Here is a 24,708-nt window from a genome sequence, read left to right as displayed (position 1 = left end):
AAGATACAGATATCCTTTTTAATTGAAATTTTAGTTATTTATGTCTTCTAAAATGTTGTATTTATCATTTTTAACTGTTTTTATCATGACACTCACACTCTCCACCTTAAATGTAAGAAGTGTGAGGTCACAGTTGAGAGCTCAAATGGTTTTATCCTTTTTACAAACCCAAAATAGCGATATCCTGCTTTTACAAGAATGTGCTTTACCTTTTATGTCCAATTATAGGAGATGGGAAGAACAATGGCCCCATGTATCTGTGTGGAGTGGATCAAATTTTAACAGAGCCGATGGAGTAGCCATTTTAATAAAAAATCCTCAGCTCTTGGTGAAGGGTAGCACAGTGGTGAGAGATGGGAGAGCTCTTTTAATAAATCTGTCCTTCTTAGGACATGATTTTAATATTTTAAATATGTATGCTTTTACAGATAAAAATGAAAGGAACGACCTTTTAGAAGACGTGCAGTCCCACCTTTTAGGAAAGACCCCATTTATTTTAGCAGGGGATTTTAATTGCATTTTAAGTAAAAATGATAGAAAAGGGGAGAGAGAGGATTTTAAAATGGATAAAACGTCAATTTTACTACAGAACATTATAAAGGATTTTAAATTGACTGACTGTTTTAGAACCATGCATCCTGGGGAAAAAGGATTCACCTGGTTTAGTGGTGATGGCACTAAAGCCTCCCGTATAGACTATATCTTTACGCGAGACCTTACACCAGTGGATGCTAAACTAATGCCCGTTTTCTTTTCAGACCACGCTATGCTTTCTTGCACCCTTTCTTTTCCCACAGGTGTGACGACAGGTGGAGGGATATGGAAACTGAACTGCTCCCTGCTGGAAGACCCAGAGATCACAACATACTACAGGGAGCAGTACAGCCAATGGCAGACTTTACAAGACTTTTATGATTCACGAGCACAGTGGTGGGAGATGGTAAAGGCAAAGACCAAGACTTTTTTTAGATGGGCAGGGAAAAAGAAAAAATTAAAAGAAAAAAGACGAATGGTGGGACTGCAAAAGAGGCTACAACGTTACTTTTATCTTCTTAGCCAGGGTTTTGATTTTAACGAAGAAATTAAGGAAGTTAAGAAAGACATGTCAGAATTAGCGGAGGTTAAAAGTAGAGGTGTTCTCTTCAGGAGTAAAGAAAGGGAAATAGAGGAAGGCGAGAAATGCAGCAGATACTTTTTTAAGAAAGTTATTGATGGAGGTAGAGCAATATTTAAATTAAGAAATAAAGAAGGAGAAACAATGACAGACACAAATGATATTTTATCAGTAATAGAAAGCTTTTATGAAGAACTCTATGAAGAAAAGGCAAGTGACAACAGCATTTTGAGCGAAATTTTAACAAGCATAGAGAAAACAATAAATGGAAATACCAGTCTGACAAAGGATTTTAACATTTCTGAGATAGACAAAAGTATTCAAAAATTCAAAAAAGGGAAAACTCCTGGAGTTGATGGACTCCCTCTTGAATTTTATTTGACCTTTTGGGACATTTTAAGACAAGACTTACTGGCTGTTTTTAATGACTTTGACAAGATCGACCAGCTCCCTGACAGTTTTAGGATAGGAATAATGACCCTACTACACAAAAAAGATGACAAGACAGATTTAAAAAACTGGCGTCCTATAACCCTTTTAAACTTTGATTGTAAACTTTTTAGTAAACTTTTAACAACACGAATGTCAACAGTTTTAGCAGATCTGATCCACCCGGATCAAGCCTGCGCCGTCCCTGGGAGAAAGATCACAGACAGCCTCGTACTGATAAGAGACGCCATCTGTTATGCGAGAGACAGAAATATTCGGCTGATAGTTTTAAATTTAGACTTTGAAAAAGCATTCGACCGAGTCTCGCACCACTACTTGTTTCAAGTTTTGGAAAAAATGGGGTTTCCCAGGAGGTTCTTAGCTTGGGTGGGATTGCTGTATAAAGACATAACCAGCAAAATCCTAGTTAACGGGAATCTCTCAAAAGCGATAAATATATGCAGCGGCGTCCGTCAGGGCTGTCCGTTATCTCCTCTCCTGTATGTGGCTTGCATCGAACCCCTAGCGCAGGTATTGAGAAGGGATACATGGATCAGTGGACTGACTATACCCGGGACTGGAGGACTGACTGCAAAGACTGTTTTATATATGGATGATGTCAACCTTTTATGTACTGACGTTTTATCAACACAGAGGACTATGGACCTGACAGACTGGTTTGGGAAAGCATCGGGAGCCAGACTGAACCGAGATAAAACACAAGCACAGTTTTACGGTCCCTGGAAACCTAGTGAGCTCGCTGGACTGGACACTACTTTTAAAAGGACAGAGTTAAAAATACTGGGTATTAAGTTTGACAGAGACGGGGGAGGGAGTGGAAATTGGCATGACGTGATGGTTAAAGTGCGGAAAAAACTAGGTTTCTGGGGACTGAGACGTTTGACATTTGAAGGAAAGGTTTTAATCATAAAAGCTGTGATTTTACCCCTGTTTTTATTGCTGTGTTCTGTTTTCTTTCCCCCCAGACTCTTTCTTGTATCTCTGGAACGTGCAATGTTTTATTTTTTATGGGGGTCTAAGTGGGAGCGACTCAAAAGAGCAACCATTAAGAAAGCACCCCAAAATGGAGGAAAAGGAGTGCCAGACCCCTACTTGTTTTTAGGAGCTTTTTATACTGCACTACATATAAAATATGCCCGAACCCCATCCAAACAAGACAAAACAGGAGCCATGACCCGGTTTTGGATGGGGTCCTACTTAAGAACCCAAAATATTGTACAGACAGACTTGACAATGCCAGTTGCCTTTGACCAACCCCCAGCATACACACACATAAAGAACTTTTTAAAGAAATTTAATTTGGAAAAAGAAAGTGTGACTGTTTTAACCAATCATCGCTCTATACTCTCTCTTGTGCAGGAACGGGAACAAGTGTGTCCAGTACGCGGGCTCACTCTAGGTGAAGCCCAAAACGTTTGGCGGAATGTGTCCCACTCAGCTCTTCACAACCGACACCGAGACCTGGCTTGGATGGTTGCCCATGAGATCCTCCCGGTCAGGGCCGTGATGCACTCCCGAGGCATGTCAAAGAACCCCATCTGCCCGCGGTCCGGATGTGGCGCCCCCGAGACCGTGAGGCACGCCTTATGGGAGTGCAGCGCTGTGAGGGACCTGTGGGCGACAGCTGGCCCCCAGCAATTCCCGTACCTACCAGTAGGGGGGGTCCCAGACTACCCAATGGGGAGAGGAGGGGTGAGCCAAAAACAAATGCCAGCAAAAACACCCCCTAAGCTATGGCTTACCATCCTCTGCATCCAAGACGCCATATGGACCTCCAGAAACCTACTGGTAGGGAAGCGCATGCAGGGGTCCCTGCACGCCACCATCCAGCTAGCCAAATCAAGGCTGCAGGAGTACACCGCATGTCGCCATTCGGATGTGGAGGGTCAGAGCTACACGGGAAAGGTCCCCATAGCCACGAGCCCTGACTGCCCGTAGATGCCCCCAAACACCTGAAGTGGGACAGCGGTGCCTCGGTTTAAGAGGATCTCCTCTGGGCCCAGAAGGGTCAGGCCTCTGGGACTGGTTTTGAGGAACTGAGCTGATGGTTTAATCTTTTTTCTTTAAAGGACATACCCGTTTTTGCACAACAGAAGAGAACGTTTTTAAACCTGTCTTTTGATTTTAATAACACTGTTTTTTATTTTTTATTTTCTCTAGCACTACAGACACACAAACAACAACAAAAAACACACTCAATACAAAATGTTTTTATTTGTGTATTAATTAATTTAAAAATTATCCTGTGCATTAAACAACAACAACAAAAACAACAACAACAACCATTGTATAATGTGTTTTAACAAAACAAATGTGTGCATGTAACCAAAATGTATTGTGACAATAAAATTTTTCAAAAGAAAAATCTGTTCTTATCAGTTTAATATCTGATACGTCCCCCATCCGGGGACTACATATTAAATGGATTTTTAGATCACGGAGCTGGAGCCGGGGCTTGCTCCATCCACTCCATGCATCGGCCTGGTATTGCAGTGTCTCCAGGAACGGTGTGCTTTCCCTTTTTGGGGATTGCCATTTATTGTGTCGAATAGCAGAACAAGGAATGAGAGCTGCCATTGCAGATGCTGTGGTTTATTGCAAACTTTTTTCCTGATGTGTCCTCCTGGGGTCTTGGACTCTTCCACTAACGATGCACCCACCTGAGGTCTTGAAGTCTTTCACAGACGAGGTGGTGCATCGAATCAGGTGTGTTTGTTTAAAGAGAGTCATCTAAAACTGGCGTTGGGAAGCACCGGCCCATGAGCTTGGCAGTTTCCAGGCAAGTAACGGAAGGCACCCGTCCTTCCTTTCCTGGAGCGGGGGCGGAGGGCTAACCGTTGGTGAGGATGGTAGAGATGCAAATCAGACCTCTGGCTGACCGCCTGGGCCTTCATACTTACCTGGCAGGGGAGACACCATGATCAAGAAGGCGGTTCACCCAGGGCGAGGCTTGTCCATTGCACTCCGGCCATGCTGACCCCTGCGAATTCCCCAAATGCGGGAATCTCGACTGCATAATTTATGGTAGTGGGGGACTGCGTTCGCGCTCTCCCCTGAAATTGTTGGTGAAACAAAGCAGAAGAGGTTTTTACAGTTTTTTATTTATTTCCATTTCAGAATGGGGAGTTCTGTCACATGCGAGATACGTGTTGTGCGCCTGTGAAACAAAGTCACTTACGCTCTTGAAAAATCAGACCCTGGTGGGTAGTTTAGTTCGAACATAGCGCAGACCTTACTTTGAAAGTAGATTGGACTGACTGCAGCCTAGCTGTATCTGTCTCCATGTTGTTTGTTTGTCCTTTTTTTCGATTCGTATTAATTTTGTTGTCGCTTACAGCGCCACCTAGTGGCCTGTCGCCGCGCCCTTTTTCACCTGGCCTCGGACTGAGCCCCTGCACATGTGTGCCGATTTGGGTGAAGGGATCTCACTCCTTCCCGGAGTTATAGCCATTCGAGCCACCTCGGACACGCCACCTTAGCACGTTTTGAGGTCCCCTCGCCAAGGTGAATGGAAATTTCCTCTTTTTTTGGATGATTATTGACAGTCAGACTCCAGAGAAGCTTTCTGTGCTGATTTGGGTGGGACTGGGCCAAATACCTGGCGCTAGATTGCAAAAGAAGGTTTTCGACAAAATCCAAAATACCCGAAAATTTCGTCAGAGCGACGAGCCAATCTGAGACCTGCGTCTCGTTCGGCTCGAGCCAAGGATTCCGATGACATAAGGCACGTGGCTCTGCGACCAACCGTTTGGGAGTTACGAGCGATGCCGTACTTTCCGTCGCTGCAGTTCCACCGTCAGGCCGATCGGGACAAGGCCCGGTGACGTTGCAGACAGGGGAGGGTACTACGATCCCGCAGTGTTTCGGGTGTTTTCATCTTTGTTTGATTGTCTTTTTACATTACATTTTCCCTATTTTTCAGCTTACGGCGCCACCTACTGGCCTGTCGCCACGCCCCTTTTCACCTGGCCTCGGACTGAGCCCCTGCACAGGTGTGCCGATTTGGGTGAAGGGATCTCACTCCTTCCCGGAGTTATAGCCATTCGAGCCACCTCGGACACGCCACCTTAGCACGTTTTGAGGTCCCCTCGCCAAGGTGAATGGAAATTTCCTCTTTTTTTGGATGATTATTGACAGTCAGACTCCAGAGAAGCTTTCTGTGCTGATTTGGGTGGGACTGGGCCAAATACCTGGCGCTAGGTTGCAAAAGAAGGTTTTCGACAAAATCCAAAATACCCGAAAATTTCGTCAGAGCGACGAGCCAATCTGAGACCTGCGTCTCGTTCGGCTCGAGCCAAGGATTCCGATGACATAAGGCACGTGGCTCTGCGACCAACCGTTTGGGAGTTACGAGCGATGCCGTACTTTCCGTCAGGCCGATCGGGACGAGGCCCGGTGACGTTGTAGACAGGGGAGGCTACCACCATCCCCCAGCGTTTTTAGGTCTCCCAAAACTTACCAAAGCCGAGATGGGCATCGCCGTGTCCGGCTTCCTCCCTGCTGCGTCTTAGCAGCATCGCTTCTCGGCCTTTTGGCTAAGATCAAGTGTAGTATCTGTTCTTATCAGTTTAATATCTGATACGTCCCCCATCCGGGGACTACATATTAAATGGATTTTTAGATCACGGAGCTGGAGCCGGGGCTTGCTCCATCCACTCCATGCATCGGCCTGGTATTGCAGTGTCTCCAGGAACGGTGTGCTTTCCCTTTTTGGGGATTGCCATTTATTGTGTCGAATAGCAGAACAAGGAATGAGAGCTGCCATTGCAGATGCTGTGGTTTATTGCAAACTTTTTTCCTGATGTGTCCTCCTGGGGTCTTGGACTCTTCCACTAACGATGCACCCACCTGAGGTCTTGAAGTCTTTCACAGACGAGGTGGTGCATCGAATCAGGTGTGTTTGTTTAAAGAGAGTCATCTAAAACTGGCGTTGGGAAGCACCGGCCCATGAGCTTGGCAGTTTCCAGGCAAGTAACGGAAGGCACCCGTCCTTCCTTTCCTGGAGCGGGGGCGGAGGGCTAACCGTTGGTGAGGATGGTAGAGATGCAAATCAGACCTCTGGCTGACCGCCTGGGCCTTCATACTTACCTGGCAGGGGAGACACCATGATCAAGAAGGCGGTTCACCCAGGGCGAGGCTTGTCCATTGCACTCCGGCCATGCTGACCCCTGCGAATTCCCCAAATGCGGGAATCTCGACTGCATAATTTATGGTAGTGGGGGACTGCGTTCGCGCTCTCCCCTGAAATTGTTGGTGAAACAAAGCAGAAGAGGTTTTTACAGTTTTTTATTTATTTCCATTTCAGAATGGGGAGTTCTGTCACATGCGAGATACGTGTTGTGCGCCTGTGAAACAAAGTCACTTACGCTCTTGAAAAATCAGACCCTGGTGGGTAGTTTAGTTCGAACATAGCGCAGACCTTACTTTGAAAGTAGATTGGACTGACTGCAGCCTAGCTGTATCTGTCTCCATGTTGTTTGTTTGTCCTTTTTTTCGATTCGTATTAATTTTGTTGTCGCTTACAGCGCCACCTAGTGGCCTGTCGCCGCGCCCTTTTTCACCTGGCCTCGGACTGAGCCCCTGCACATGTGTGCCGATTTGGGTGAAGGGATCTCACTCCTTCCCGGAGTTATAGCCATTCGAGCCACCTCGGACACGCCACCTTAGCACGTTTTGAGGTCCCCTCGCCAAGGTGAATGGAAATTTCCTCTTTTTTTGGATGATTATTGACAGTCAGACTCCAGAGAAGCTTTCTGTGCTGATTTGGGTGGGACTGGGCCAAATACCTGGCGCTAGATTGCAAAAGAAGGTTTTCGACAAAATCCAAAATACCCGAAAATTTCGTCAGAGCGACGAGCCAATCTGAGACCTGCGTCTCGTTCGGCTCGAGCCAAGGATTCCGATGACATAAGGCACGTGGCTCTGCGACCAACCGTTTGGGAGTTACGAGCGATGCCGTACTTTCCGTCGCTGCAGTTCCACCGTCAGGCCGATCGGGACAAGGCCCGGTGACGTTGCAGACAGGGGAGGGTACTACGATCCCGCAGTGTTTCGGGTGTTTTCATCTTTGTTTGATTGTCTTTTTACATTACATTTTCCCTATTTTTCAGCTTACGGCGCCACCTACTGGCCTGTCGCCACGCCCCTTTTCACCTGGCCTCGGACTGAGCCCCTGCACAGGTGTGCCGATTTGGGTGAAGGGATCTCACTCCTTCCCGGAGTTATAGCCATTCGAGCCACCTCGGACACGCCACCTTAGCACGTTTTGAGGTCCCCTCGCCAAGGTGAATGGAAATTTCCTCTTTTTTTGGATGATTATTGACAGTCAGACTCCAGAGAAGCTTTCTGTGCTGATTTGGGTGGGACTGGGCCAAATACCTGGCGCTAGGTTGCAAAAGAAGGTTTTCGACAAAATCCAAAATACCCGAAAATTTCGTCAGAGCGACGAGCCAATCTGAGACCTGCGTCTCGTTCGGCTCGAGCCAAGGATTCCGATGACATAAGGCACGTGGCTCTGCGACCAACCGTTTGGGAGTTACGAGCGATGCCGTACTTTCCGTCGCTGCAGTTCCACCGTCAGGCCGATCGGGACAAGGCCCGGTGACGTTGCAGACAGGGGAGGGTACTACGATCCCGCAGTGTTTCGGGTGTTTTCATCTTTGTTTGATTGTCTTTTTACATTACATTTTCCCTATTTTTCAGCTTACGGCGCCACCTACTGGCCTGTCGCCACGCCCCTTTTCACCTGGCCTCGGACTGAGCCCCTGCACAGGTGTGCCGATTTGGGTGAAGGGATCTCACTCCTTCCCGGAGTTATAGCCATTCGAGCCACCTCGGACACGCCACCTTAGCACGTTTTGAGGTCCCCTCGCCAAGGTGAATGGAAATTTCCTCTTTTTTTGGATGATTATTGACAGTCAGACTCCAGAGAAGCTTTCTGTGCTGATTTGGGTGGGACTGGGCCAAATACCTGGCGCTAGGTTGCAAAAGAAGGTTTTCGACAAAATCCAAAATACCCGAAAATTTCGTCAGAGCGACGAGCCAATCTGAGACCTGCGTCTCGTTCGGCTCGAGCCAAGGATTCCGATGACATAAGGCACGTGGCTCTGCGACCAACCGTTTGGGAGTTACGAGCGATGCCGTACTTTCCGTCAGGCCGATCGGGACGAGGCCCGGTGACGTTGTAGACAGGGGAGGCTACCACCATCCCCCAGCGTTTTTAGGTCTCCCAAAACTTACCAAAGCCGAGATGGGCATCGCCGTGTCCGGCTTCCTCCCTGCTGCGTCTTAGCAGCATCGCTTCTCGGCCTTTTGGCTAAGATCAAGTGTAGTATCTGTTCTTATCAGTTTAATATCTGATACGTCCCCCATCCGGGGACTACATATTAAATGGATTTTTAGATCACGGAGCTGGAGCCGGGGCTTGCTCCATCCACTCCATGCATCGGCCTGGTATTGCAGTGTCTCCAGGAACGGTGTGCTTTCCCTTTTTGGGGATTGCCATTTATTGTGTCGAATAGCAGAACAAGGAATGAGAGCTGCCATTGCAGATGCTGTGGTTTATTGCAAACTTTTTTCCTGATGTGTCCTCCTGGGGTCTTGGACTCTTCCACTAACGATGCACCCACCTGAGGTCTTGAAGTCTTTCACAGACGAGGTGGTGCATCGAATCAGGTGTGTTTGTTTAAAGAGAGTCATCTAAAACTGGCGTTGGGAAGCACCGGCCCATGAGCTTGGCAGTTTCCAGGCAAGTAACGGAAGGCACCCGTCCTTCCTTTCCTGGAGCGGGGGCGGAGGGCTAACCGTTGGTGAGGATGGTAGAGATGCAAATCAGACCTCTGGCTGACCGCCTGGGCCTTCATACTTACCTGGCAGGGGAGACACCATGATCAAGAAGGCGGTTCACCCAGGGCGAGGCTTGTCCATTGCACTCCGGCCATGCTGACCCCTGCGAATTCCCCAAATGCGGGAATCTCGACTGCATAATTTATGGTAGTGGGGGACTGCGTTCGCGCTCTCCCCTGAAATTGTTGGTGAAACAAAGCAGAAGAGGTTTTTACAGTTTTTTATTTATTTCCATTTCAGAATGGGGAGTTCTGTCACATGCGAGATACGTGTTGTGCGCCTGTGAAACAAAGTCACTTACGCTCTTGAAAAATCAGACCCTGGTGGGTAGTTTAGTTCGAACATAGCGCAGACCTTACTTTGAAAGTAGATTGGACTGACTGCAGCCTAGCTGTATCTGTCTCCATGTTGTTTGTTTGTCCTTTTTTTCGATTCGTATTAATTTTGTTGTCGCTTACAGCGCCACCTAGTGGCCTGTCGCCGCGCCCTTTTTCACCTGGCCTCGGACTGAGCCCCTGCACATGTGTGCCGATTTGGGTGAAGGGATCTCACTCCTTCCCGGAGTTATAGCCATTCGAGCCACCTCGGACACGCCACCTTAGCACGTTTTGAGGTCCCCTCGCCAAGGTGAATGGAAATTTCCTCTTTTTTTGGATGATTATTGACAGTCAGACTCCAGAGAAGCTTTCTGTGCTGATTTGGGTGGGACTGGGCCAAATACCTGGCGCTAGATTGCAAAAGAAGGTTTTCGACAAAATCCAAAATACCCGAAAATTTCGTCAGAGCGACGAGCCAATCTGAGACCTGCGTCTCGTTCGGCTCGAGCCAAGGATTCCGATGACATAAGGCACGTGGCTCTGCGACCAACCGTTTGGGAGTTACGAGCGATGCCGTACTTTCCGTCGCTGCAGTTCCACCGTCAGGCCGATCGGGACAAGGCCCGGTGACGTTGCAGACAGGGGAGGGTACTACGATCCCGCAGTGTTTCGGGTGTTTTCATCTTTGTTTGATTGTCTTTTTACATTACATTTTCCCTATTTTTCAGCTTACGGCGCCACCTACTGGCCTGTCGCCACGCCCCTTTTCACCTGGCCTCGGACTGAGCCCCTGCACAGGTGTGCCGATTTGGGTGAAGGGATCTCACTCCTTCCCGGAGTTATAGCCATTCGAGCCACCTCGGACACGCCACCTTAGCACGTTTTGAGGTCCCCTCGCCAAGGTGAATGGAAATTTCCTCTTTTTTTGGATGATTATTGACAGTCAGACTCCAGAGAAGCTTTCTGTGCTGATTTGGGTGGGACTGGGCCAAATACCTGGCGCTAGGTTGCAAAAGAAGGTTTTCGACAAAATCCAAAATACCCGAAAATTTCGTCAGAGCGACGAGCCAATCTGAGACCTGCGTCTCGTTCGGCTCGAGCCAAGGATTCCGATGACATAAGGCACGTGGCTCTGCGACCAACCGTTTGGGAGTTACGAGCGATGCCGTACTTTCCGTCGCTGCAGTTCCACCGTCAGGCCGATCGGGACAAGGCCCGGTGACGTTGCAGACAGGGGAGGGTACTACGATCCCGCAGTGTTTCGGGTGTTTTCATCTTTGTTTGATTGTCTTTTTACATTACATTTTCCCTATTTTTCAGCTTACGGCGCCACCTACTGGCCTGTCGCCACGCCCCTTTTCACCTGGCCTCGGACTGAGCCCCTGCACAGGTGTGCCGATTTGGGTGAAGGGATCTCACTCCTTCCCGGAGTTATAGCCATTCGAGCCACCTCGGACACGCCACCTTAGCACGTTTTGAGGTCCCCTCGCCAAGGTGAATGGAAATTTCCTCTTTTTTTGGATGATTATTGACAGTCAGACTCCAGAGAAGCTTTCTGTGCTGATTTGGGTGGGACTGGGCCAAATACCTGGCGCTAGGTTGCAAAAGAAGGTTTTCGACAAAATCCAAAATACCCGAAAATTTCGTCAGAGCGACGAGCCAATCTGAGACCTGCGTCTCGTTCGGCTCGAGCCAAGGATTCCGATGACATAAGGCACGTGGCTCTGCGACCAACCGTTTGGGAGTTACGAGCGATGCCGTACTTTCCGTCAGGCCGATCGGGACGAGGCCCGGTGACGTTGTAGACAGGGGAGGCTACCACCATCCCCCAGCGTTTTTAGGTCTCCCAAAACTTACCAAAGCCGAGATGGGCATCGCCGTGTCCGGCTTCCTCCCTGCTGCGTCTTAGCAGCATCGCTTCTCGGCCTTTTGGCTAAGATCAAGTGTAGTATCTGTTCTTATCAGTTTAATATCTGATACGTCCCCCATCCGGGGACTACATATTAAATGGATTTTTAGATCACGGAGCTGGAGCCGGGGCTTGCTCCATCCACTCCATGCATCGGCCTGGTATTGCAGTGTCTCCAGGAACGGTGTGCTTTCCCTTTTTGGGGATTGCCATTTATTGTGTCGAATAGCAGAACAAGGAATGAGAGCTGCCATTGCAGATGCTGTGGTTTATTGCAAACTTTTTTCCTGATGTGTCCTCCTGGGGTCTTGGACTCTTCCACTAACGATGCACCCACCTGAGGTCTTGAAGTCTTTCACAGACGAGGTGGTGCATCGAATCAGGTGTGTTTGTTTAAAGAGAGTCATCTAAAACTGGCGTTGGGAAGCACCGGCCCATGAGCTTGGCAGTTTCCAGGCAAGTAACGGAAGGCACCCGTCCTTCCTTTCCTGGAGCGGGGGCGGAGGGCTAACCGTTGGTGAGGATGGTAGAGATGCAAATCAGACCTCTGGCTGACCGCCTGGGCCTTCATACTTACCTGGCAGGGGAGACACCATGATCAAGAAGGCGGTTCACCCAGGGCGAGGCTTGTCCATTGCACTCCGGCCATGCTGACCCCTGCGAATTCCCCAAATGCGGGAATCTCGACTGCATAATTTATGGTAGTGGGGGACTGCGTTCGCGCTCTCCCCTGAAATTGTTGGTGAAACAAAGCAGAAGAGGTTTTTACAGTTTTTTATTTATTTCCATTTCAGAATGGGGAGTTCTGTCACATGCGAGATACGTGTTGTGCGCCTGTGAAACAAAGTCACTTACGCTCTTGAAAAATCAGACCCTGGTGGGTAGTTTAGTTCGAACATAGCGCAGACCTTACTTTGAAAGTAGATTGGACTGACTGCAGCCTAGCTGTATCTGTCTCCATGTTGTTTGTTTGTCCTTTTTTTCGATTCGTATTAATTTTGTTGTCGCTTACAGCGCCACCTAGTGGCCTGTCGCCGCGCCCTTTTTCACCTGGCCTCGGACTGAGCCCCTGCACATGTGTGCCGATTTGGGTGAAGGGATCTCACTCCTTCCCGGAGTTATAGCCATTCGAGCCACCTCGGACACGCCACCTTAGCACGTTTTGAGGTCCCCTCGCCAAGGTGAATGGAAATTTCCTCTTTTTTTGGATGATTATTGACAGTCAGACTCCAGAGAAGCTTTCTGTGCTGATTTGGGTGGGACTGGGCCAAATACCTGGCGCTAGATTGCAAAAGAAGGTTTTCGACAAAATCCAAAATACCCGAAAATTTCGTCAGAGCGACGAGCCAATCTGAGACCTGCGTCTCGTTCGGCTCGAGCCAAGGATTCCGATGACATAAGGCACGTGGCTCTGCGACCAACCGTTTGGGAGTTACGAGCGATGCCGTACTTTCCGTCGCTGCAGTTCCACCGTCAGGCCGATCGGGACAAGGCCCGGTGACGTTGCAGACAGGGGAGGGTACTACGATCCCGCAGTGTTTCGGGTGTTTTCATCTTTGTTTGATTGTCTTTTTACATTACATTTTCCCTATTTTTCAGCTTACGGCGCCACCTACTGGCCTGTCGCCACGCCCCTTTTCACCTGGCCTCGGACTGAGCCCCTGCACAGGTGTGCCGATTTGGGTGAAGGGATCTCACTCCTTCCCGGAGTTATAGCCATTCGAGCCACCTCGGACACGCCACCTTAGCACGTTTTGAGGTCCCCTCGCCAAGGTGAATGGAAATTTCCTCTTTTTTTGGATGATTATTGACAGTCAGACTCCAGAGAAGCTTTCTGTGCTGATTTGGGTGGGACTGGGCCAAATACCTGGCGCTAGGTTGCAAAAGAAGGTTTTCGACAAAATCCAAAATACCCGAAAATTTCGTCAGAGCGACGAGCCAATCTGAGACCTGCGTCTCGTTCGGCTCGAGCCAAGGATTCCGATGACATAAGGCACGTGGCTCTGCGACCAACCGTTTGGGAGTTACGAGCGATGCCGTACTTTCCGTCGCTGCAGTTCCACCGTCAGGCCGATCGGGACAAGGCCCGGTGACGTTGCAGACAGGGGAGGGTACTACGATCCCGCAGTGTTTCGGGTGTTTTCATCTTTGTTTGATTGTCTTTTTACATTACATTTTCCCTATTTTTCAGCTTACGGCGCCACCTACTGGCCTGTCGCCACGCCCCTTTTCACCTGGCCTCGGACTGAGCCCCTGCACAGGTGTGCCGATTTGGGTGAAGGGATCTCACTCCTTCCCGGAGTTATAGCCATTCGAGCCACCTCGGACACGCCACCTTAGCACGTTTTGAGGTCCCCTCGCCAAGGTGAATGGAAATTTCCTCTTTTTTTGGATGATTATTGACAGTCAGACTCCAGAGAAGCTTTCTGTGCTGATTTGGGTGGGACTGGGCCAAATACCTGGCGCTAGGTTGCAAAAGAAGGTTTTCGACAAAATCCAAAATACCCGAAAATTTCGTCAGAGCGACGAGCCAATCTGAGACCTGCGTCTCGTTCGGCTCGAGCCAAGGATTCCGATGACATAAGGCACGTGGCTCTGCGACCAACCGTTTGGGAGTTACGAGCGATGCCGTACTTTCCGTCAGGCCGATCGGGACGAGGCCCGGTGACGTTGTAGACAGGGGAGGCTACCACCATCCCCCAGCGTTTTTAGGTCTCCCAAAACTTACCAAAGCCGAGATGGGCATCGCCGTGTCCGGCTTCCTCCCTGCTGCGTCTTAGCAGCATCGCTTCTCGGCCTTTTGGCTAAGATCAAGTGTAGTATCTGTTCTTATCAGTTTAATATCTGATACGTCCCCCATCCGGGGACTACATATTAAATGGATTTTTAGATCACGGAGCTGGAGCCGGGGCTTGCTCCATCCACTCCATGCATCGGCCTGGTATTGCAGTGTCTCCAGGAACGGTGTGCTTTCCCTTTTTGGGGATTGCCATTTATTGTGTCGAATAGCAGAACAAGGAATGAGAGCTGCCATTGCAGATGCTGTGGTTTATTGCAAACTTTTTTCCTGATGTGTCCTCCTGGGGTCTTGGACTCTTCCACTAACGATGCACCCACCTGAGGTCTTGAAGTCTTTCACAGACGAGGTGGTGCATCGAATCAGGTGTGTTTGTTTAAAGAGAGTCATCTAAAACTGGCGTTGGGAAGCACCGGCCCATGAGCTTGGCAGTTTCCAGGCAAGTAACGGAAGGCACCCGTCCTTCCTTTCCTGGAGCGGGGGCGGAGGGCTAACCGTTGGTGAGGATGGTAGAGATGCAAATCAGACCTCTGGCTGACCGCCTGGGCCTTCATACTTACCTGGCAGGGGAGACACCATGATCAAGAAGGCGGTTCACCCAGGGCGAGGCTTGTCCATTGCACTCCGGCCATGCTGACCCCTGCGAATTCCCCAAATGCGGGAATCTCGACTGCATAATTTATGGTAGTGGGGGACTGCGTTCGCGCTCTCCCCTGAAATTGTTGGTGAAACAAAGCAGAAGAGGTTTTTACAGTTTTTTATTTATTTCCATTTCAGAATGGGGAGTTCTGTCACATGCGAGATACGTGTTGTGCGCCTGTGAAACAAAGTCACTTACGCTCTTGAAAAATCAGACCCTGGTGGGTAGTTTAGTTCGAACATAGCGCAGACCTTACTTTGAAAGTAGATTGGACTGACTGCAGCCTAGCTGTATCTGTCTCCATGTTGTTTGTTTGTCCTTTTTTTCGATTCGTATTAATTTTGTTGTCGCTTACAGCGCCACCTAGTGGCCTGTCGCCGCGCCCTTTTTCACCTGGCCTCGGACTGAGCCCCTGCACATGTGTGCCGATTTGGGTGAAGAGATCTCACTCCTTCCCGGAGTTATAGCCATTCGAGCCACCTCGGACACGCCACCTTAGCACGTTTTGAGGTCCCCTCGCCAAGGTGAATGGAAATTTCCTCTTTTTTTGGATGATTATTGACAGTCAGACTCCAGAGAAGCTTTCTGTGCTGATTTGGGTGGGACTGGGCCAAATACCTGGCGCTAGATTGCAAAAGAAGGTTTTCGACAAAATCCAAAATACCCGAAAATTTCGTCAGAGCGACGAGCCAATCTGAGACCTGCGTCTCGTTCGGCTCGAGCCAAGGATTCCGATGACATAAGGCACGTGGCTCTGCGACCAACCGTTTGGGAGTTACGAGCGATGCCGTACTTTCCGTCGCTGCAGTTCCACCGTCAGGCCGATCGGGACAAGGCCCGGTGACGTTGCAGACAGGGGAGGGTACTACGATCCCGCAGTGTTTCGGGTGTTTTCATCTTTGTTTGATTGTCTTTTTACATTACATTTTCCCTATTTTTCAGCTTACGGCGCCACCTACTGGCCTGTCGCCACGCCCCTTTTCACCTGGCCTCGGACTGAGCCCCTGCACAGGTGTGCCGATTTGGGTGAAGGGATCTCACTCCTTCCCGGAGTTATAGCCATTCGAGCCACCTCGGACACGCCACCTTAGCACGTTTTGAGGTCCCCTCGCCAAGGTGAATGGAAATTTCCTCTTTTTTTGGATGATTATTGACAGTCAGACTCCAGAGAAGCTTTCTGTGCTGATTTGGGTGGGACTGGGCCAAATACCTGGCGCTAGGTTGCAAAAGAAGGTTTTCGACAAAATCCAAAATACCCGAAAATTTCGTCAGAGCGACGAGCCAATCTGAGACCTGCGTCTCGTTCGGCTCGAGCCAAGGATTCCGATGACATAAGGCACGTGGCTCTGCGACCAACCGTTTGGGAGTTACGAGCGATGCCGTACTTTCCGTCGCTGCAGTTCCACCGTCAGGCCGATCGGGACAAGGCCCGGTGACGTTGCAGACAGGGGAGGGTACTACGATCCCGCAGTGTTTCGGGTGTTTTCATCTTTGTTTGATTGTCTTTTTACATTACATTTTCCCTATTTTTCAGCTTACGGCGCCACCTACTGGCCTGTCGCCACGCCCCTTTTCACCTGGCCTCGGACTGAGCCCCTGCACAGGTGTGCCGATTTGGGTGAAGGGATCTCACTCCTTCCCGGAGTTATAGCCATTCGAGCCACCTCGGACACGCCACCTTAGCACGTTTTGAGGTCCCCTCGCCAAGGTGAATGGAAATTTCCTCTTTTTTTGGATGATTATTGACAGTCAGACTCCAGAGAAGCTTTCTGTGCTGATTTGGGTGGGACTGGGCCAAATACCTGGCGCTAGGTTGCAAAAGAAGGTTTTCGACAAAATCCAAAATACCCGAAAATTTCGTCAGAGCGACGAGCCAATCTGAGACCTGCGTCTCGTTCGGCTCGAGCCAAGGATTCCGATGACATAAGGCACGTGGCTCTGCGACCAACCGTTTGGGAGTTACGAGCGATGCCGTACTTTCCGTCAGGCCGATCGGGACGAGGCCCGGTGACGTTGTAGACAGGGGAGGCTACCACCATCCCCCAGCGTTTTTAGGTCTCCCAAAACTTACCAAAGCCGAGATGGGCATCGCCGTGTCCGGCTTCCTCCCTGCTGCGTCTTAGCAGCATCGCTTCTCGGCCTTTTGGCTAAGATCAAGTGTAGTATCTGTTCTTATCAGTTTAATATCTGATACGTCCCCCATCCGGGGACTACATATTAAATGGATTTTTAGATCACGGAGCTGGAGCCGGGGCTTGCTCCATCCACTCCATGCATCGGCCTGGTATTGCAGTGTCTCCAGGAACGGTGTGCTTTCCCTTTTTGGGGATTGCCATTTATTGTGTCGAATAGCAGAACAAGGAATGAGAGCTGCCATTGCAGATGCTGTGGTTTATTGCAAACTTTTTTCCTGATGTGTCCTCCTGGGGTCTTGGACTCTTCCACTAACGATGCACCCACCTGAGGTCTTGAAGTCTTTCACAGACGAGGTGGTGCATCGAATCAGGTGTGTTTGTTTAAAGAGAGTCATCTAAAACTGGCGTTGGGAAGCACCGGCCCATGAGCTTGGCAGTTTCCAGGCAAGTAACGGAAGGCACCCGTCCTTCCTTTCCTGGAGCGGGGGCGGAGGGCTAACCGTTGGTGAGGATGGTAGAGATGCAAATCAGACCTCTGGCTGACCGCCTGGGCCTTCATACTTACCTGGCAGGGGAGACACCATGATCAAGAAGGCGGTTCACCCAGGGCGAGGCTTGTCCATTGCACTCCGGCCATGCTGACCCCTGCGAATTCCCCAAATGCGGGAATCTCGACTGCATAATTTATGGTAGTGGGGGACTGCGTTCGCGCTCTCCCCTGAAATTGTTGGTGAAACAAAGCAGAAGAGGTTTTTACAGTTTTTTATTTATTTCCATTTCAGAATGGGGAGTTCTGTCACATGCGAGATACGTGTTGTGCGCCTGTGAAACAAAGTCACTTACGCTCTTGAAAAATCAGACCCTGGTGGGTAGTTTAGTTCGAACATAGCGCAGACCTTACTTTGAAAGTAGATTGGACTGACTGCAGCCTAGCTGTATCTGTCTCCATGTTGTTTGTTTGTCCTTTTTTTCGATTCGTATTAATTTTGTTGTCGCTTACAGCGCCACCTAGTGGCCTGTCGCCGCGCCCTTTTTCACCTGGCCTCGGACTGAGCCCCTGCACATGTGTGCCGATTTGGGTGAAGAGATCTCACTCCTTCCCGGAGTTATAGCCATTCGAGCCACCTCGGACACGCCACCTTAGCACGTTTTGAGGTCCCCTCGCCAAGGTGAATGGAAATTTCCTCTTTTTTTGGATGATTATTGACAGTCAGACTCCAGAGAAGCTTTCTGTGCTGATTTGGGTGGGACTGGGCCAAATACCTGGCGCTAGATTGCAAAAGAAGGTTTTCGACAAAATCCAAAATACCCGAAAATTTCGTCAGAGCGACGAGCCAATCTGAGACCTGCGTCTCGTTCGGCTCGAGCCAAGGATTCCGATGACATAAGGCACGTGGCTCTGCGACCAACCGTTTGGGAGTTACGAGCGATGCCGTACTTTCCGTCGCTGCAGTTCCACCGTCAGGCCGATCGGGACAAGGCCCGGTGACGTTGCAGACAGGGGAGGGTACTACGATCCCGCAGTGTTTCGGGTGTTTTCATCTTTGTTTGATTGTCTTTTTACATTACATTTTCCCTATTTTTCAGCTTACGGCGCCACCTACTGGCCTGTCGCCACGCCCCTTTTCACCTGGCCTCGGACTGAGCCCCTGCACAGGTGTGCCGATTTGGGTGAAGGGATCTCACTCCTTCCCGGAGTTATAGCCATTCGAGCCACCTCGGACACGCCACCTTAGCACGTTTTGAGGTCCCCTCGCCAAGGTGAATGGAAATTTCCTCTTTTTTTGGATGATTATTGACAGTCAGACTCCAGAGAAGCTTTCTGTGCTGATTTGGGTGGGACTGGGCCAAATACCTGGCGCTAGGTTGCAAAAGAAGGTTTTCGACAAAATCCAAAATACCCGAAAATTTCGTCAGAGCGACGAGCCAATCTGAGACCTGCGTCTCGTTCGGCTCGAGCCAAGGATTCCGATGACATAAGGCACGTGGCTCTGCGACCAACCGTTTGGGAGTTACGAGCGATGCCGTACTTTCCGTCGCTGCAGTTCCACCGTCAGGCCGATCGGGACAAGGCCCGGTGACGTTGCAGACAGGGGAGGGTACTACGATCCCGCAGTGTTTCGGGTGTTTTCATCTTTGTTTGATTGTCTTTTTACATTACATTTTCCCTATTTTTCAGCTTACGGCGCCACCTACTGGCCTGTCGCCACGCCCCTTTTCACCTGGCCTCGGACTGAGCCCCTGCACAGGTGTGCCGATTTGGGTGAAGGGATCTCACTCCTTCCCGGAGTTATAGCCATTCGAGCCACCTCGGACACGCCACCTTAGCACGTTTTGAGGTCCCCTCGCCAAGGTGAATGGAAATTTCCTCTTTTTTTGGATGATTATTGACAGTCAGACTCCAGAGAAGCTTTCTGTGCTGATTTGGGTGGGACTGGGCCAAATACCTGGCGCTAGGTTGCAAAAGAAGGTTTTCGACAAAATCCAAAATACCCGAAAATTTCGTCAGAGCGACGAGCCAATCTGAGACCTGCGTCTCGTTCGGCTCGAGCCAAGGATTCCGATGACATAAGGCACGTGGCTCTGCGACCAACCGTTTGGGAGTTACGAGCGATGCCGTACTTTCCGTCAGGCCGATCGGGACGAGGCCCGGTGACGTTGTAGACAGGGGAGGCTACCACCATCCCCCAGCGTTTTTAGGTCTCCCAAAACTTACCAAAGCCGAGATGGGCATCGCCGTGTCCGGCTTCCTCCCTGCTGCGTCTTAGCAGCATCGCTTCTCGGCCTTTTGGCTAAGATCAAGTGTAGTATCTGTTCTTATCAGTTTAATATCTGATACGTCCCCCATCCGGGGACTACATATTAAATGGATTTTTAGATCACGGAGCTGGAGCCGGGGCTTGCTCCATCCACTCCATGCATCGGCCTGGTATTGCAGTGTCTCCAGGAACGGTGTGCTTTCCCTTTTTGGGGATTGCCATTTATTGTGTCGAATAGCAGAACAAGGAATGAGAGCTGCCATTGCAGATGCTGTGGTTTATTGCAAACTTTTTTCCTGATGTGTCCTCCTGGGGTCTTGGACTCTTCCACTAACGATGCACCCACCTGAGGTCTTGAAGTCTTTCACAGACGAGGTGGTGCATCGAATCAGGTGTGTTTGTTTAAAGAGAGTCATCTAAAACTGGCGTTGGGAAGCACCGGCCCATGAGCTTGGCAGTTTCCAGGCAAGTAACGGAAGGCACCCGTCCTTCCTTTCCTGGAGCGGGGGCGGAGGGCTAACCGTTGGTGAGGATGGTAGAGATGCAAATCAGACCTCTGGCTGACCGCCTGGGCCTTCATACTTACCTGGCAGGGGAGACACCATGATCAAGAAGGCGGTTCACCCAGGGCGAGGCTTGTCCATTGCACTCCGGCCATGCTGACCCCTGCGAATTCCCCAAATGCGGGAATCTCGACTGCATAATTTATGGTAGTGGGGGACTGCGTTCGCGCTCTCCCCTGAAATTGTTGGTGAAACAAAGCAGAAGAGGTTTTTACAGTTTTTTATTTATTTCCATTTCAGAATGGGGAGTTCTGTCACATGCGAGATACGTGTTGTGCGCCTGTGAAACAAAGTCACTTACGCTCTTGAAAAATCAGACCCTGGTGGGTAGTTTAGTTCGAACATAGCGCAGACCTTACTTTGAAAGTAGATTGGACTGACTGCAGCCTAGCTGTATCTGTCTCCATGTTGTTTGTTTGTCCTTTTTTTCGATTCGTATTAATTTTGTTGTCGCTTACAGCGCCACCTAGTGGCCTGTCGCCGCGCCCTTTTTCACCTGGCCTCGGACTGAGCCCCTGCACATGTGTGCCGATTTGGGTGAAGAGATCTCACTCCTTCCCGGAGTTATAGCCATTCGAGCCACCTCGGACACGCCACCTTAGCACGTTTTGAGGTCCCCTCGCCAAGGTGAATGGAAATTTCCTCTTTTTTTGGATGATTATTGACAGTCAGACTCCAGAGAAGCTTTCTGTGCTGATTTGGGTGGGACTGGGCCAAATACCTGGCGCTAGATTGCAAAAGAAGGTTTTCGACAAAATCCAAAATACCCGAAAATTTCGTCAGAGCGACGAGCCAATCTGAGACCTGCGTCTCGTTCGGCTCGAGCCAAGGATTCCGATGACATAAGGCACGTGGCTCTGCGACCAACCGTTTGGGAGTTACGAGCGATGCCGTACTTTCCGTCAGGCCGATCGGGACGAGGCCCGGTGACGTTGTAGACAGGGGAGGCTACCACCATCCCCCAGCGTTTTTAGGTCTCCCAAAACTTACCAAAGCCGAGATGGGCATCGCCGTGTCCGGCTTCCTCCCTGCTGCGTCTTAGCAGCATCGCTTCTCGGCCTTTTGGCTAAGATCAAGTGTAGTATCTGTTCTTATCAGTTTAATATCTGATACGTCCCCCATCCGGGGACTACATATTAAATGGATTTTTAGATCACGGAGCTGGAGCCGGGGCTTGCTCCATCCACTCCATGCATCGGCCTGGTATTGCAGTGTCTCCAGGAACGGTGTGCTTTCCCTTTTTGGGGATTGCCATTTATTGTGTCGAATAGCAGAACAAGGAATGAGAGCTGCCATTGCAGATGCTGTGGTTTATTGCAAACTTTTTTCCTGATGTGTCCTCCTGGGGTCTTGGACTCTTCCACTAACGATGCACCCACCTGAGGTCTTGAAGTCTTTCACAGACGAGGTGGTGCATCGAATCAGGTGTGTTTGTTTAAAGAGAGTCATCTAAAACTGGCGTTGGGAAGCACCGGCCCATGAGCTTGGCAGTTTCCAGGCAAGTAACGGAAGGCACCCGTCCTTCCTTTCCTGGAGCGGGGGCGGAGGGCTAACCGTTGGTGAGGATGGTAGAGATGCAAATCAGACCTCTGGCTGACCGCCTGGGCCTTCATACTTACCTGGCAGGGGAGACACCATGATCAAGAAGGCGGTTCACCCAGGGCGAGGCTTGTCCATTGCACTCCGGCCATGCTGACCCCTGCGAATTCCCCAAATGCGGGAATCTCGACTGCATAATTTATGGTAGTGGGGGACTGCGTTCGCGCTCTCCCCTGAAATTGTTGGTGAAACAAAGCAGAAGAGGTTTTTACAGTTTTTTATTTATTTCCATTTCAGAATGGGGAGTTCTGTCACATGCGAGATACGTGTTGTGCGCCTGTGAAACAAAGTCACTTACGCTCTTGAAAAATCAGACCCTGGTGGGTAGTTTAGTTCGAACATAGCGCAGACCTTACTTTGAAAGTAGATTGGACTGACTGCAGCCTAGCTGTATCTGTCTCCATGTTGTTTGTTTGTCCTTTTTTTCGATTCGTATTAATTTTGTTGTCGCTTACAGCGCCACCTAGTGGCCTGTCGCCGCGCCCTTTTTCACCTGGCCTCGGACTGAGCCCCTGCACATGTGTGCCGATTTGGGTGAAGAGATCTCACTCCTTCCCGGAGTTATAGCCATTCGAGCCACCTCGGACACGCCACCTTAGCACGTTTTGAGGTCCCCTCGCCAAGGTGAATGGAAATTTCCTCTTTTTTTGGATGATTATTGACAGTCAGACTCCAGAGAAGCTTTCTGTGCTGATTTGGGTGGGACTGGGCCAAATACCTGGCGCTAGATTGCAAAAGAAGGTTTTCGACAAAATCCAAAATACCCGAAAATTTCGTCAGAGCGACGAGCCAATCTGAGACCTGCGTCTCGTTCGGCTCGAGCCAAGGATTCCGATGACATAAGGCACGTGGCTCTGCGACCAACCGTTTGGGAGTTACGAGCGATGCCGTACTTTCCGTCGCTGCAGTTCCACCGTCAGGCCGATCGGGACAAGGCCCGGTGACGTTGCAGACAGGGGAGGGTACTACGATCCCGCAGTGTTTCGGGTGTTTTCATCTTTGTTTGATTGTCTTTTTACATTACATTTTCCCTATTTTTCAGCTTACGGCGCCACCTACTGGCCTGTCGCCACGCCCCTTTTCACCTGGCCTCGGACTGAGCCCCTGCACAGGTGTGCCGATTTGGGTGAAGGGATCTCACTCCTTCCCGGAGTTATAGCCATTCGAGCCACCTCGGACACGCCACCTTAGCACGTTTTGAGGTCCCCTCGCCAAGGTGAATGGAAATTTCCTCTTTTTTTGGATGATTATTGACAGTCAGACTCCAGAGAAGCTTTCTGTGCTGATTTGGGTGGGACTGGGCCAAATACCTGGCGCTAGGTTGCAAAAGAAGGTTTTCGACAAAATCCAAAATACCCGAAAATTTCGTCAGAGCGACGAGCCAATCTGAGACCTGCGTCTCGTTCGGCTCGAGCCAAGGATTCCGATGACATAAGGCACGTGGCTCTGCGACCAACCGTTTGGGAGTTACGAGCGATGCCGTACTTTCCGTCGCTGCAGTTCCACCGTCAGGCCGATCGGGACAAGGCCCGGTGACGTTGCAGACAGGGGAGGGTACTACGATCCCGCAGTGTTTCGGGTGTTTTCATCTTTGTTTGATTGTCTTTTTACATTACATTTTCCCTATTTTTCAGCTTACGGCGCCACCTACTGGCCTGTCGCCACGCCCCTTTTCACCTGGCCTCGGACTGAGCCCCTGCACAGGTGTGCCGATTTGGGTGAAGGGATCTCACTCCTTCCCGGAGTTATAGCCATTCGAGCCACCTCGGACACGCCACCTTAGCACGTTTTGAGGTCCCCTCGCCAAGGTGAATGGAAATTTCCTCTTTTTTTGGATGATTATTGACAGTCAGACTCCAGAGAAGCTTTCTGTGCTGATTTGGGTGGGACTGGGCCAAATACCTGGCGCTAGGTTGCAAAAGAAGGTTTTCGACAAAATCCAAAATACCCGAAAATTTCGTCAGAGCGACGAGCCAATCTGAGACCTGCGTCTCGTTCGGCTCGAGCCAAGGATTCCGATGACATAAGGCACGTGGCTCTGCGACCAACCGTTTGGGAGTTACGAGCGATGCCGTACTTTCCGTCAGGCCGATCGGGACGAGGCCCGGTGACGTTGTAGACAGGGGAGGCTACCACCATCCCCCAGCGTTTTTAGGTCTCCCAAAACTTACCAAAGCCGAGATGGGCATCGCCGTGTCCGGCTTCCTCCCTGCTGCGTCTTAGCAGCATCGCTTCTCGGCCTTTTGGCTAAGATCAAGTGTAGTATCTGTTCTTATCAGTTTAATATCTGATACGTCCCCCATCCGGGGACTACATATTAAATGGATTTTTAGATCACGGAGCTGGAGCCGGGGCTTGCTCCATCCACTCCATGCATCGGCCTGGTATTGCAGTGTCTCCAGGAACGGTGTGCTTTCCCTTTTTGGGGATTGCCATTTATTGTGTCGAATAGCAGAACAAGGAATGAGAGCTGCCATTGCAGATGCTGTGGTTTATTGCAAACTTTTTTCCTGATGTGTCCTCCTGGGGTCTTGGACTCTTCCACTAACGATGCACCCACCTGAGGTCTTGAAGTCTTTC

At 50.1% G+C, this 24,708-nt stretch overlaps 1 long non-coding RNA gene, 16 other non-coding genes and 1 pseudogene across 17 annotated transcripts in view; 17 read left to right on the top strand and 1 right to left on the bottom strand.

Annotated features, from left to right (window-relative positions):
* LOC128011370 (uncharacterized) overlaps positions 1 to 24,708 on the bottom strand; it is a 214,116-nt gene that overhangs the window by 85,605 nt on the left and 103,803 nt on the right. The window lies entirely within an intron of this gene.
* LOC128012639 (uncharacterized) lies at positions 3,908 to 4,082 on the top strand (annotated as a pseudogene).
* On the top strand, positions 4,457 to 4,620 carry LOC128012245 (U1 spliceosomal RNA). The gene has a single exon (XR_008182765.1). It is a non-coding gene; the product is annotated as a U1 spliceosomal RNA (small nuclear RNA).
* LOC128012483 (U2 spliceosomal RNA) lies at positions 6,080 to 6,270 on the top strand. The gene has a single exon (XR_008183007.1). It is a non-coding gene; the product is annotated as a U2 spliceosomal RNA (small nuclear RNA).
* On the top strand, positions 6,645 to 6,808 carry LOC128012244 (U1 spliceosomal RNA). The gene has a single exon (XR_008182764.1). It is a non-coding gene; the product is annotated as a U1 spliceosomal RNA (small nuclear RNA).
* On the top strand, positions 8,860 to 9,050 carry LOC128012482 (U2 spliceosomal RNA). The gene has a single exon (XR_008183006.1). It is a non-coding gene; the product is annotated as a U2 spliceosomal RNA (small nuclear RNA).
* Positions 9,425 to 9,588, top strand: LOC128012243 (U1 spliceosomal RNA). Its single transcript, XR_008182763.1, has one exon. It is a non-coding gene; the product is annotated as a U1 spliceosomal RNA (small nuclear RNA).
* On the top strand, positions 11,640 to 11,830 carry LOC128012481 (U2 spliceosomal RNA). The gene has a single exon (XR_008183005.1). It is a non-coding gene; the product is annotated as a U2 spliceosomal RNA (small nuclear RNA).
* On the top strand, positions 12,205 to 12,368 carry LOC128012242 (U1 spliceosomal RNA). Its single transcript, XR_008182761.1, has one exon. It is a non-coding gene; the product is annotated as a U1 spliceosomal RNA (small nuclear RNA).
* On the top strand, positions 14,420 to 14,610 carry LOC128012480 (U2 spliceosomal RNA). The gene has a single exon (XR_008183004.1). It is a non-coding gene; the product is annotated as a U2 spliceosomal RNA (small nuclear RNA).
* On the top strand, positions 14,985 to 15,148 carry LOC128012241 (U1 spliceosomal RNA). The gene has a single exon (XR_008182760.1). It is a non-coding gene; the product is annotated as a U1 spliceosomal RNA (small nuclear RNA).
* LOC128012479 (U2 spliceosomal RNA) lies at positions 17,200 to 17,390 on the top strand. Its single transcript, XR_008183003.1, has one exon. It is a non-coding gene; the product is annotated as a U2 spliceosomal RNA (small nuclear RNA).
* On the top strand, positions 17,765 to 17,928 carry LOC128012240 (U1 spliceosomal RNA). The gene has a single exon (XR_008182759.1). It is a non-coding gene; the product is annotated as a U1 spliceosomal RNA (small nuclear RNA).
* Positions 19,980 to 20,170, top strand: LOC128012478 (U2 spliceosomal RNA). The gene has a single exon (XR_008183002.1). It is a non-coding gene; the product is annotated as a U2 spliceosomal RNA (small nuclear RNA).
* On the top strand, positions 20,545 to 20,708 carry LOC128012239 (U1 spliceosomal RNA). Its single transcript, XR_008182758.1, has one exon. It is a non-coding gene; the product is annotated as a U1 spliceosomal RNA (small nuclear RNA).
* LOC128012476 (U2 spliceosomal RNA) lies at positions 21,576 to 21,766 on the top strand. The gene has a single exon (XR_008183000.1). It is a non-coding gene; the product is annotated as a U2 spliceosomal RNA (small nuclear RNA).
* Positions 22,141 to 22,304, top strand: LOC128012238 (U1 spliceosomal RNA). Its single transcript, XR_008182757.1, has one exon. It is a non-coding gene; the product is annotated as a U1 spliceosomal RNA (small nuclear RNA).
* LOC128012475 (U2 spliceosomal RNA) lies at positions 24,356 to 24,546 on the top strand. The gene has a single exon (XR_008182999.1). It is a non-coding gene; the product is annotated as a U2 spliceosomal RNA (small nuclear RNA).

Source organism: Carassius gibelio, chromosome B23 (genome assembly GCF_023724105.1).
Source record: "Carassius gibelio isolate Cgi1373 ecotype wild population from Czech Republic chromosome B23, carGib1.2-hapl.c, whole genome shotgun sequence".
Taxonomy (NCBI): domain Eukaryota; kingdom Metazoa; phylum Chordata; class Actinopteri; order Cypriniformes; family Cyprinidae; genus Carassius; species Carassius gibelio.
The sequence above is the reverse complement of the archived record's forward strand: the minus strand, read 5'-3'. Positions and strand labels throughout refer to the sequence as shown.